This window comes from Helianthus annuus, chromosome 2 (genome assembly GCF_002127325.2).
Source record: "Helianthus annuus cultivar XRQ/B chromosome 2, HanXRQr2.0-SUNRISE, whole genome shotgun sequence".
In the NCBI taxonomy this organism is placed as follows: domain Eukaryota; kingdom Viridiplantae; phylum Streptophyta; class Magnoliopsida; order Asterales; family Asteraceae; genus Helianthus; species Helianthus annuus.
Window position 1 is genome coordinate 107,457,730 of NC_035434.2, and position 14,375 is coordinate 107,472,104.

Here is a 14,375-nt window from a genome sequence, read left to right on the forward strand (position 1 = left end):
AATTTCCCTTCTTCCATGCCAAATGAGCATTTTGCTGGATTCAGTTTAATACTTACGCTGCGCAGCGTGTTGAAAGTCTTTTGGATGTTCACCAGCATCATGCTTTCTTCCTTGCTCATAATCACCAAATCATCCATATATACTTCGATGTACTTGCCGATGGAATCGCTGAACGTTTCGCTCATCAATCTCTGATAGGTTGTGCCCGCGTTCTTTAGGCCGAAAGGCATCTTGGTGTAACAGTACAGCCCTGTCGGCGTGCGGAATGCGATTTTGTCCTTATCTAGAACGGCCATTTGGACCTGGTGGTACCCCTTGTAGCAGTCAAGGAAGCACTTCCACCTGAATGTTGCTAGAGAGTCGATCTTTTCGTCTATGTCTGGTAAGGCGTAACAGTCACGTGGACACGCTTTGTTTAGATCTTTGTAATCTACGCACATTCTCCAGCTACCGTTTGGTTTCTTCACCATCACTGGGCTTGCCACCCATGTTTGGTATCTGACTTCTCTAATGATGCCCGCGTTCAACAGCTCCATTACTTGTTCTTTCATGGCATCGTGTTTTATATCTCCTAAGTGGCGCTTGGCATGTACCACTGGCTTCGCTTCCTCTGAGACATTTAACTGGTGTTCTGCTATGTGCCGTGGAACACCCACCATATCGGCTGGTGTCCAGGCAAACACATCCATATTTTCGTGCAACAACTTCTTGAGCGTCGCGCGCATTAAATCGGACATCGCAGGTCCTATGGTAACTATCTGTTCTGGGTATGCACTGTTCAGTACCCATTTTTCTGCTTCTGCGCGCGGTGCTGGTCTACTTGCCTTTGCAGGTCTGACCTCATCCGTTGCTAAGACCTCTTTGCTTGCGTATATTAATGCTATGCCTGTTTCTGTTGGGAATCCAACGGCTGAGTGTGGCGCAGAGCATATCATACTGAAGTCTCCCTGGGATTCTCTTCCTAAGAGGATGTCATGTCTTGAATGTGCTGGCAGCACCATGAATGTGACCTCCTCTGTTCTTGAGTTTCTTCCGTCTGAGAGCACGTGGTCGTGGGTTCGAGTCCCATGGATGGCGCCAATGATGAAACACAGGTTAACACCAAGGTTATACTGCGGGGCTATTCCTTCTGTGGGTTCAATCTCCTTTCTTACTCGCTGAAATGACTTAGATCCTGCAAAACAGCAACACCGTTAGTCTCGTTAAGAGGGGAATATGGGGGTTTCCCTCTTAACCAGGCTCTAGCGTGAGAATAAGTACTGTTCTGAGGGAGAATAAACAGTGTGTGTTGAGTGTGAGAGTAACGAGAGCAAGATCCTGAACCTGAATGATGAAGGGTCCTATTTATAGCCGGAGGGTGAAGGAGGGAGGAGCAGCTGTACCAGCTGTGGGTGCGCGCCAGCTGTCCGACCAAGGGGAATATCCTCTTGGTCTGCTCTGCCATAGCCGGTGTACTGGTACACGTGGCGCGCTTACGTTTGTCCATGCTGGAAACCTTGTACTGGCGTTGTCAGCTCTGCCCCCTGATTTGTCACAAGCCTATGTGGCGTTCTGCGACTGGTGACACGTGTTGTCCTTTTTGTCGGATGGAGCATCGTTGGTGCCACCTGCAGATCTTCCAGAAGTTTCTAGAAGCTTCTGGATTGTTTTGCTGATGTAGGCGCCATGTATGCTCAAAAAGTGGTGTGGTCCGTGCCATGTAGGCAGGGAATTGGGACCATACCTCTTCAGGCTATAATGCTTAAACACCAATTCAGGGGGAAACCCAATAAATCTGGGAAAACCCCCTTATAGGAATCAAACACGTAACCTAATGATCATAAGTTTTATCCCACTCCTAAGATTATTGTCTCTATCTGAACACTCTAAATTTTTGAAATTATAATTTTATTGTCTCTATCTGAACACGATAAACTTTTGAAATTATAATTATAAATAATAGTAAAATATGATTATATGTAATGGGTATTTATGTTGGGAATATAACATTTTTAAATCTTTCACTAGTTTAAGAACCCGCGAACTTCGCGGGTTGGTAAAAGAAAATATCTTCATTATCAGCATTGACGTAAATATTATGATTTTATACACGTTAAAATACAAACAAATATATTAGATTACAACGACAATTTGAAATACAAAACCTTCTACATACAGTGTTAGTAAACCAACAGCATTATCTAACGGAGGGAATCTCTGAGTTGGTCCACTTAGTTCACAAATTCTCCTACATAGTAATAGTAATTTCCCATTACACGAAATAGAAAAAAAAGATAAAAAAGAGAAAGAATGAAAAAGGTTCGTATGAAGTTAACGTTATTTACACTCACACGTCAGTTAAGTTCAGAAAGAAATGGATGAAGGAATCAGTCCCGAAAGCCCCATCCCAATTAGTTCTCTTCAAAAATGACAATACAAAAAAGTGAACGGAAATAAATATACAGCACAAGTGCATATGATTTACAAACTGAACTTACAGTTTATTGAGTTGTCTCCAATTCTCTATGAAATTAGGTATGGACCCACTAAGATTGTTGTCAATTATCCTGCTGTAAAATAAAAAAACCAGTTAACTTACACCTCAAACATCAATGAAACAAAAAAAATCATTAACTTTCAATAGCAATGTAAAAATGTCTACAAATCTTTTAAATTGCTCAATTCAGCAAGGGATGCTGGCAACGTTCCCGTCAACCGATATCAAAGAACAGAATAAGTTAAATCTTTTAAATTGTTGGCAACCTAAATATAGCCCCCCACCACTTGATCTAGAGATCATTAGCAATTGTACCATTTTTTTAGTTCTCCATTTTGCAGGTCATGTATAAATTTGCCCATACATCAAGCAAAAAGAACACATTATCACATCTTAAGTTCTCCTCACACCAGAAAATGAGACCCGTACATAAAAACTTAACTGGGCAAATTTTTACACTCTAAAATGTTCAAAAAAATATAATAAATTGCCCATTTTAAGTACATGTAGGTCCATGCTCATTGGAGTATGAAAAATAATAATAAAAGGAATAAGAACCTGAGATGAAAACTTGTTTTGCAAAGAGTGGTAAATAGTTAGACCTTGTCGAATTTAGGTTTAAGCCTCACAAAGTATTGTAAACAGCCACCTATTAACAAATAAACAAAGGCCTTCATGAGGTTAAAAACAGCAGAGAGTTTCATAAATATAAATTAATAATAAAAATCGAACATACCTGTTGAATTAGTCTTGTTTATCACTTTTCAAATATGTGCCGCACTAATAATATAGGACATTATTATCCACCTTTTAATGTGAAGCAAGACGTATAAAGTTGGAGATGGACTATTCAAGCACCTTCATTCAACCTAGTATTCTCCGGCAACTCACCTTACGGTTTCAAAAATTGAGACTCGCCAGGCATACACTTGACTAGATAAGATCAAACTCAGAAAAAAAAAACGCAAGTCTTAAATCGTAGTGGATGAAATCGAAAAACCTATATCATATGCAAGTTAGATGTAACCGAACGAATCATCAATGAAGGATAAAAGAAATCATAAGAAACTGAACGAAATCATCGATGAAAGATATAAAAAAATCATAGGAAAATAAGAATAGATTCATTGACTTACCAGATGCTACTGAAATCGAAAGACATAGAGGGGTGAAATGTTAAAATCTATAAAGTTATTTAACCCTTAAAAGCCTCAAACGTAACATAACGCAACCGCTCTTCTTCTTCCTAGTTTCCAGCAACTTTCCAGCAGAAATTGAAGGTTTCCAGCCGGAATTCGCCGTCGGAATCCGCTATAATCGCGCTATGGAGCCGCTACACAGCGTATAGCGAGGGTTTGGTGCAACGCGACACTATTCGCTATAGCGGTTGCTATGGCCGCTATCAATAACTATGTATATATATAACATTGTATGTAGTAGGATTTTGATTTCCAGAGTAATAAATATCCCATGATTCTCAAAAGGAGGCGAAATAAGCGGATTCGGTGGATGGTTGCAAACCTATACAAAAATAAAAAACTAAAATATAACAAATTACATTCAGATTGGAAAAATGTTAATCAATGAATATACGAAAATTACCTTTCGCATTTGAATGACTATATTAATGAAACTAATAATCTTTTTTTTCAATAAGACCACGGTTATTGTCAAACGACTCAACAAAGATATCTTGTTATTTATAGCTTGATAAAAAGCTTGTTGCCGCAAACTCAATTTGCAATGAACAGTAATTTCAGTTTTCCCACTTAACTCGGAAACCACATCTTTCTCAACACGCCACAAAATGATAAAGACTTCAAAATGGCAGCTGGTAAAAATGTAATAAAAAAAATGTAAGCCCAAAAATATTTATGAATAAACAGAAAGCGGTGGAGTGTGAGGAGGCTACCACGTGTTAGATGGTAAAATCCCTGAATACCCCTGAACAGTGAACACACTTCATTCCATCAATCTATTAACATAAAGTAATTCGGATCATCATGGGAATCAATCAAAGGAAAAAAAGTCCATTAGTAAAACAAAGTAAAAAAAACTAACCTCCCTTCATGGTTGGAAGGGAACATCACGACTGACCACTTTGACAGCAACACCACCAGCCAACTACTACAAAAAAAAGCATATTGGCATCAAAAAGTTAATCCGAACTATAAGTAGTTGCACAAAATTCCAAGCTAGAAGTTGTTCCTTAACAGGCTCTGTATGAAAGACACAAACACAGCAATTAACTGCAGAATCAAATAGGATGTTATGATTAACGAAACAGGCAGCATGTCATGACTAATCCGAATCAACTTTGTAAATTGAAGGGGAAATAGGACCGAATAGATCTAAAATTTTATATAATTTAGAAGATATATTAATTACCTCATGTTAACAACATTGTGCACTTCACATAACTAACGGAAAAAACTCAGCTTGAGAACCAGCCTGTAAAGGATTTGATCTACCAAACATGTAAAAGGTCATGTAAAAACTCTTCATTTGCTACCAAACTCTGACCAAAAACCTTCAATTTAGAACATCAACACATATAAAAATAGAATATGAGATTGTGAATTTAACAATTATATAGTGATGTGAGAGAATTTGAAGATTACCATGGCGGCGACTTGAGTTTGAAGATTACATTCGTTGGTCAGAGGTCCCTCACCGGCGATCAAATATGTTCTATCTCTCTCTGAAACTGATATACACTACATATTATTGGATTAAACAATCTGTATGCTAGATGAAATATTACACATAAACACTTCAAAATTTGAAATATACACCGACTAATACATTACATTACATTATATTCAAACTGTTAATCCTGAATAAATAAAATGCTTATGAACAATACCCAATTTCATCATCATAAAATTAATAACAACATACCACAAAATCATTGAAAAAAAATCTACCGACATCAAATCAATCAAAGCATCAAAGATCGAAACGAAACGCGAATTCAGATTAACATGAATCAAAATAATAAATAGTAATCAGATTAACTAAATATGACATATGAAGAAAACCATCGCCATAACCATCATATACCATAATCCTCTTCATCGAAGTTCAAGCCTAACTCATCATGTTTAAAGTTTCCTAATTTTTCCTTCCCTGAATCAAGAAATAATAATCAAAATGCACATAACAACCCTTATTTTATATTTATACCTGATTCAATCAGAGCTACCACTTTTTATACAAACACAATGCAACAACCGACCACTATAAACTGTCCAACATCAAACGCCACCGGCCACAACCACGCCACCGGCCACAACCACAACACTCGTCGTCTGCCAATCATTACCGATCACCATTACTGACAGAAACAAAATACAAAGAAGGATGTGGTTTCCTGTTTTAGTATTAAAACTAATCTTTTTTAATTATAATAAATTAAAGATTAGAGAAGAAAACCTGATACACATAATATGTTCTTCAAATTGCTGGCAACCTAAATATAGCCCCCCACCACTTGATCTAGAGATCATTAGCAATTGTACCATTTTTTTAGTTCTCCATTTTGCAGGTCATGTATAAATTTGCCCATACATCAAGCAAAAAGAACACATAATCACATCTTAAGTTCTCCTCACACCAGAAAATGAGACCCGTACATAAAAACTTAACTGGGCAAATTTTTACACTCTAAAATGTTCAAAAAAATATAATAAATTGCCCATTTTAAGTACATGTAGGTCCATGCTCATTGGAGTATGAAAAATAATAATAAAAGGAATAAGAACCTGAGATGAAAACTTGTTTTGCAAAGAGTGGTAAATAGTTAGACCTTGTCGAATTTAGGTTTAAGCCTCACAAAGTACTGTAAACAGCCACCTATTAACAAATAAACAAAGGCCTTCATGAGGTTAAAAACAGCAGAGAGTTTCATAAATATAAATTAATAATAAAAATCGAACATACCTGTTGAATTAGTCTTGTTTATCAAGCTTGTATAGAGTCAAACTGAAGGCTGTTTCAACTACAATAATCGATAATCAAATCATCGATAAAAACCCTAACTAACATCATAACATTAACGAAATCATTAGAAATTGAGAATTTAAAAATAAAATCAAATAAAAATAAAGTTGAAACCAAGCTTGCCTGCCACCATGATGATTTCGATTTTAAATAGTGATGATCTGAATAGCCCTCAACAAAATCAAACTACTTTATATTCATATACTCCCTGTTAACATCTGCTGGATCATGAGGCCCTAAACAATATAGAAAAGATTTTTTTTTCTTATATATATAAAAGTTATTTACCAGTAATAACCTGAATTTCACAATCAAGCTTGTATAGAGTCAAGCTGAAGGCTGTTTCAACTACAATAATCGATAATCAAATCATCGATAAAAACCCTAACTAACATCATAACATTAACGAAATCATCCGACATTCAATGACTTCATCATAAGGTGGAAATAAAAAAACATATAAACAAACAACATGAAATCGTCTATCATAACCCTAACAAAAATAAGGAAAACTTAATCGATCTTCAAATCATGATAGAAAACTCTATACATCATCAAATAACAGTAAACACATAAGAAATCAAAGTACACCGAACCATTCAAACAGAATCAAACAATAAGAAGATCAAGAAAAAAAACATTACCGTCGGTTGCAGGGTATTGGGTGCTGAAGACAGATTGAAGGTTGTCGCACAGGGTTGATAGAGATATGGAGCAGATGATTTTTATTTTAGGGTTTTGGAAATAAGGCGACTGAAGATTGAGAGAGAGAGAGAGAGAGAGTCTATAGAAGAAGCGTATTAGAGAAGCATCGAATGTGATAAAAGGAGAATGGAGGAAAAGAGTTTGGCGCCTAGAATGAATTATCTTGAATAAGAGGGTGTCCACATCAATAAAATGACTGACTAAGAATATGCCATGTGGCTAAAGTGTATTCTTTTAGTATAATAGATAGATTAGGTTTGGTAATAACGTAAAGAGATGCAAATTTTATATTAGTAAACAAATCTATTTCAATTGAAGTAACCATATTTATTAAATAAAATAATATAAACATAACATAGATATATTGGTTATAAAGTGAATATATCAGTAAACAAATTTAATTCAATTGAAGTAACCATATCTATCTATTATACTAAAAGAATACACTTTAGCCACATGGCATATTCTTAGTCAATCATTTTATTGATGTGGACACCCTCTTATTCAAGATAATTCATTCTAGGCGCCAAACTCTTTTCCTCCATTCTCCTTTTATCACATTCGATGCTTCTCTAATACGCTTCTTCTATAGACTCTCTCTCTCTCTCTCTCTCTCAATCTTCAGTCGCCTTATTTCCAAAACCCTAAAATAAAAATCATCTGCTCCATATCTCTATCAACCATGTGCGACAACCTTCAATCCGTCTTCAGCACCCAATACCCTGCAACCGACGGTAATGTTTTTTTTCTTGATCTTCTTATTGTTTGATTCTGTTTGAATGGTTCGGTGTACTTTGATTTCTTATGTGTTTACTGTTATTTGATGATGTATAGAGTTTTCTATCATGATTTGAAGATCGATTAAGTTTTCCTTATTTTTGTTAGGGTTATGATAGACGATTTCATGTTGTTTGTTTATATGTTTTTTTATTTCCACCTTATGATGAAGTCATTGAATGTCGGATGATTTCGTTAATGTTATGATGTTAGTTAGGGTTTTTATCGATGATTTGATTATCGATTATTGTAGTTGAAACAGCCTTCAGCTTGACTCTATACAAGCTTGATTGTGAAATTCAGGTTATTACTGGTAAATAACTTTTATATATATAAGAAAAAAAAATCTTTTCTATATTGTTTAGGGCCTCATGATCCAGCAGATGTTAACAGGGAGTATATGAATATAAAGTAGTTTGATTTTGTTGAGGGCTATTCAGATCATCACTATTTAAAATCGAAATCATCATGGTGGCAGGCAAGCTTGGTTTCAACTTTATTTTTATTTGATTTTATTTTTAAATTCTCAATTTCTAATGATTTCGTTAATGTTATGATGTTAGTTAGGGTTTTTATCGATGATTTGATTATCGATTATTGTAGTTGAAACAGCCTTCAGTTTGACTCTATACAAGCTTGATAAACAAGACTAATTCAACAGGTATGTTCGATTTTTATTATTAATTTATATTTATGAAACTCTCTGCTGTTTTTAACCTCATGAAGGCCTTTGTTTATTTGTTAATAGGTGGCTGTTTACAGTACTTTGTGAGGCTTAAACCTAAATTCGACAAGGTCTAACTATTTACCACTCTTTGCAAAACAAGTTTTCATCTCAGGTTCTTATTCCTTTTATTATTATTTTTCATACTCCAATGAGCATGGACCTACATGTACTTAAAATGGGCAATTTATTATATTTTTTTGAACATTTTAGAGTGTAAAAATTTGCCCAGTTAAGTTTTTATGTACGGGTCTCATTTTCTGGTGTGAGGAGAACTTAAGATGTGATAATGTGTTCTTTTTGCTTGATGTATGGGCAAATTTATACATGACCTGCAAAATGGAGAACTAAAAAAATGGTACAATTGCTAATGATCTCTAGATCAAGTGGTGGGGGGCTATATTTAGGTTGCCAGCAATTTGAAGAACATATTATGTGTATCAGGTTTTCTTCTCTAATCTTTAATTTATTATAATTAAAAAAGATTAGTTTTAATACTAAAACAGGAAACCACATCCTTCTTTGTATTTTGTTTCTGTCAGTAATGGTGATCGGTAATGATTGGCAGACGACGAGGTGTTGTGGTTGTGGCCGGTGGCGTGGTTGTGGCCGGTGGCGTTTGATGTTGGACAGTTTATAGTGGTCGGTTGTTGCATTGTGTTTGTATAAAAAGTGGTAGCTCTGATTGAATCAGGTATAAATATAAAATAAGGGTTGTTATGTGCATTTTGATTATTATTTCTTGATTCAGGGAAGGAAAAATTAGGAAACTTTAAACATGATGAGTTAGGCTTGAACTTCGATGAAGAGGATTATGGTATATGATGGTTATGGCGATGGTTTTCTTCATATGTCATATTTAGTTAATCTGATTACTATTTATTATTTTGATTCATGTTAATCTGAATTCGCGTTTCGTTTCGATCTTTGATGCTTTGATTGATTTGATGTCGGTAGATTTTTTTTCAATGATTTTGTGGTATGTTGTTATTAATTTTATGATGATGAAATTGGGTATTGTTCATAAGCATTTTATTTATTCAGGATTAACAGTTTGAATATAATGTAATGTAATGTATTAGTCGGTGTATATTTCAAATTTTGAAGTGTTTATGTGTAATATTTCATCTAGCATACAGATTGTTTAATCCAATAATATGTAGTGTATATCAGTTTCAGAGAGAGATAGAACATATTTGATCGCCGGTGAGGGACCTCTGACCAACGAATGTAATCTTCAAACTCAAGTCGCCGCCATGGTAATCTTCAAATTCTCTCACATCACTATATAATTGTTAAATTCACAATCTCATATTCTATTTTTATATGTGTTGATGTTCTAAATTGAAGGTTTTTGGTCAGAGTTTGGTAGCAAATGAAGAGTTTTTACATGACCTTTTACATGTTTGGTAGATCAAATCCTTTACAGGCTGGTTCTCAAGCTGAGTTTTTTCCGTTAGTTATGTGAAGTGCACAATGTTGTTAACATGAGGTAATTAATATATCTTCTAAATTATATAAAATTTTAGATCTATTCGGTCCTATTTCCCCTTCAATTTACAAAGTTGATTCGGATTAGTCATGACATGCTGCCTGTTTCGTTAATCATAACATCCTATTTGATTCTGCAGTTAATTGCTGTGTTTGTGTCTTTCATACAGAGCCTGTTAAGGAACAACTTCTAGCTTGGAATTTTGTGCAACTACTTATAGTTCGGATTAACTTTTTGATGCCAATATGCTTTTTTTTTGTAGTAGTTGGCTGGTGGTGTTGCTGTCAAAGTGGTCAGTCGTGATGTTCCCTTCCAACCATGAAGGGAGGTTAGTTTTTTTTACTTTGTTTTACTAATGGACTTTTTTTCCTTTGATTGATTCCCATGATGATCCGAATTACTTTATGTTAATAGATTGATGGAATGAAGTGTGTTCACTGTTCATGGGTATTCAGGGATTTTACCATCTAACACGTGGTAGCCTCCTCACACTCCACCGCTTTCTGTTTATTCATAAATATTTTTGGGCTTACACTTTTTTTTTATTACATTTTTACCAGCTGCCATTTTGAAGTCTTTATCATTTTGTGGCGTGTTGAGAAAGATGTGGTTTCCGAGTTAAGTGGGAAAACTGAAATTACTGTTCATTGCAAATTGAGTTCGCGGCAACAAGCTTTTTATCAAGCTATAAATAACAAGATATCGTTGCTGAGTCGTTTGACAATAACCGTGGTCTTATTGAAAAAAAAGATTATTAGTTTCATTAATATAGTCATTCAAATGCGAAAGGTAATTTTCGTATATTCATTGATTAACATTTTTCCAATCTGAATGTAATTTGTTATATTTTAGTTTTTTATTTTTGTATAGGTTTGCAACCATCCACCGAATCCGCTTATTTCGCCTCCTTTTGAGAATCATGGGATATTTATTACTCTGGAAATCAAAATCCTACTACATACAATGTTATATATATACATAGTTATTGATAGCGGCCATAGCAACCGCTATAGCGAATAGCGTCGCGTTGCACCAAACCCTCGCTATACGCTGTGTAGCGGCTCCATAGCGCGATTATAGCGGATTCCGACGGCGAATTCCGGCTGGAAACCTTCAATTTCTGCTGGAAAGTTGCTGGAAACTAGGAAGAAGAAGAGCGGTTGCGTTATGTTACGTTTGAGGCTTTTAAGGGTTAAATAACTTTATAGATTTTAACATTTAACCCCTCTATGTCTTTCGATTTCAGTAGCATCTGGTAAGTCAATGAATCTATTCTTATTTTCCTATGATTTTTTTTATATCTTTCATCGATGATTTCGTTCAGTTTCTTATGATTTCTTTTATCCTTCATTGATGATTCGTTCGGTTACATCTAACTAGCATATGATATAGGTTTTTCGATTTCATCCACTACGATTTAAGACTTGTGTTTTTTTTTTTCTGAGTTTGATCTTATCTAGGTCATTCTCAAGTGTATGCCTGGCGAGTCTCAATTTTTGAAACCGTAAGGTGAGTTGCCGGAGAATACTAGGTTGAATGAAGGTGCTTGAATAGTCCATCTCCAACTTTATACGTCTTGCTTCACATTAAAAGGTGGATAATAATGTCCTATATTATTAGTGCGGCACATATTTGAAAAGTGATAAACAAGACTAATTCAACAGGTATGTTCGATTTTTATTATTAATTTATATTTATGAAACTCTCTGCTGTTTTTAACCTCATGAAGGCCTTTGTTTATTTGTTAATAGGTGGCTGTTTACAGTACTTTGTGAGGCTTAAACCTAAATTCGACAAGGTCTAACTATTTACCACTCTTTGCAAAACAAGTTTTCATCTCAGGTTCTTATTCCTTTTATTATTATTTTTCATACTCCAATGAGCATGGACCTACATGTACTTAAAATGGGCAATTTATTATATTTTTTTGAACATTTTAGAGTGTAAAAATTTGCCCAGTTAAGTTTTTATGTACGGGTCTCATTTTCTGGTGTGAGGAGAACTTAAGATGTGATTATGTGTTCTTTTTGCTTGATGTATGGGCAAATTTATACATGGCCTGCAAAATGGAGAACTAAAAAAATGGTACAATTGCTAATGATCTCTAGATCAAGTGGTGGGGGGCTATACTTAGGTTGCCAACAATTTAAAAGATTTAACTTATTCTGTTCTTTGATATCGGTTGACGGGAACGTTGCCAGCATCCCTTGCTGAATTGAGCAATTTAAAAGATTTGTAGACATTTTTACATTGCTATTGAAAGTTAATGATTTTTTTTGTTTCATTGATGTTTGAGGTGTAAGTTAACTGGTTTTTTTATTTTACAGCAGGATAATTGACAACAATCTTAGTGGGTCCATACCTAATTTCATAGAGAATTGGAGACAACTCAATAAACTGTAAGTTCAGTTTGTAAATCATATGCACTTGTGCTGTATATTTATTTCCGTTCACTTTTTTGTATTGTCATTTTTGAAGAGAACTAATTGGGACGGGGCTTTCGGGACTGATTCCTTCATCCATTTCTTTCTGAACTTAACTGACGTGTGAGTGTAAATAACGTTAACTTCATACGAACCTTTTTCATTCTTTCTCTTTTTTATCTTTTTTTTCTATTTCGTGTAATGGGAAATTACTATTACTATGTAGGAGAATTTGTAAACTAAGTGGACCAACTCAGAGATTCCCTCCGTTAGATAATGCTGTTGGTTTACTAACACTGTATGTAGAAGGTTTTGTATTTCAAATTGTCGTTGTAATCTAATATATTTGTTTGTATTTTAACGTGTATAAAATCATAATATTTACGTCAATGCTGATAATGAAGATATTTTCTTTTACCAACCCGCGAAGTTCGCGGGTTCTTAAACTAGTTTATTGAATAAAATAATATAAATATAACATAGATATGTTGGTTCTAAAGTAAATAAAATAATATAAACATAAAATAGATATATTGGTTATAAATAGATGCAACTTTTATTATTTAACTTAACAGTATAATATTGTTCAACATGAAAATCGCTAAACTCTGCACAATAATACACAAATTAAACAAACAAACAAACTTACCCATCTAATAACTCATTGGTTGGTTTGAAATGTGACATGCGAATGTAAACTCAAGTGGCCATTTAACATTTTTTATTACAGTTTTTAGTTTATAATATAGTATTACATATATATAATTTAGTTTTTAGATTATATAAATGTACACAACACAAACGCGTAGCAAGAAAGGTATTAAATTACAAAACACTACACTACAAGAAATCAAATATTTACGGGCGACAATTGTCGCCCCTATTGATACAGAAAATCGCCTCTAAAGGTATTAGGGGCGACATGTCGCTGCTAAAATGTCGACCCTAATGCCTCGTCACTATTGACCTTTGGAGACGACAATTGTTGTCGACCCTAAAAGTTTATTGATGACATCAGCATATGACCTCATGCTTATACATTTAGGGACGACTTTTGTTGCCTCTAAAAGTCCATTCCTGGAAAAACTAGATTTTTTTGTTTTCTATTTTTTCTGCCGTTTTTCAAATACCAAAACCTGCTGATCTTTTCCAGACATACCCAACAATTCTAACCCAAACATAAAACCAATATCAAATAAAAAATAAGCCATAATAACATCACGTTTCACGTTTCTTTGTCTAGTTAAGTTATAAGTCTAAAATAAAACATAATAAACATCAAGTTTCTTTTTTTCATCATTCTTGATCCTCATCCATGTTGTCTTCATTGCCATTCTTTGAAGCCTTCTTAGAGTTCATGAATTTTGAGAGGCGTTCTAAAAAACTTTCGTTTTCAAACAAACCATCAAGGAAATCCTACAAAATAAGATATAGATTATAAGTTCAAACAAACTACATATTTCCAAGCACAACATTAACCAAATGGGTCATTAAACCCGAGCCCACTATAACATACTTAAGACATCCAACTTTTAACCAAATCGGTACTAAATAGATGATATTAAATATTATATAATAGCTTTTTTTATTTTATTTCATAGCGCGCTTTTTTTTCTTACGCCCTAGCTTTTCTAGCATTTTGTGCCTAGGCCCCAGGCGAGGCCTATGCGCCTTGAGTGCGCTAGCGCCTTTAATAACTATGATCCCAGTAACTAGTTATCTAACTTCCAGTCACATCATTAACCTCAAATAGTATCCACCTACCTCTTTACTAGT

General features: G+C 34.6%; 3 long non-coding RNA genes across 5 annotated transcripts; 2 read left to right on the forward strand and 1 right to left on the reverse strand.

Annotated features, from left to right (window-relative positions):
- Nucleotides 1–2,049: 2,049 nt before the first annotated feature.
- LOC110907988 lies at nt 2,050–2,698 on the reverse strand. Of its 2 annotated transcripts, none has more exons than XR_002574086.2 (4): nt 2,642–2,698; nt 2,478–2,546; nt 2,331–2,398; nt 2,050–2,227 (listed from the first exon to the last, which is right to left on the reverse strand). It is a non-coding gene; the product is annotated as an uncharacterized LOC110907988 (long non-coding RNA). The 2 variants fall into 2 exon arrangements; XR_002574085.2 differs by having other exon boundaries at nt 2,478–2,549.
- Nucleotides 2,699–11,615: 8,917 nt separating this feature from the next.
- Nucleotides 11,616–12,072, forward strand: LOC110907973. Its single transcript, XR_002574074.2, has 2 exons — nt 11,616–11,840; nt 11,928–12,072. It is a non-coding gene; the product is annotated as an uncharacterized LOC110907973 (long non-coding RNA).
- Nucleotides 12,073–12,354: 282 nt separating this feature from the next.
- On the forward strand, nt 12,355–13,003 carry LOC110907964. Of its 2 annotated transcripts, none has more exons than XR_002574069.2 (4): nt 12,355–12,411; nt 12,504–12,575; nt 12,655–12,722; nt 12,826–13,003. It is a non-coding gene; the product is annotated as an uncharacterized LOC110907964 (long non-coding RNA). The 2 variants fall into 2 exon arrangements; XR_002574070.2 differs by having other exon boundaries at nt 12,507–12,575.
- The last annotated feature ends 1,372 nt before the right edge of the window (nt 13,004–14,375 follow it).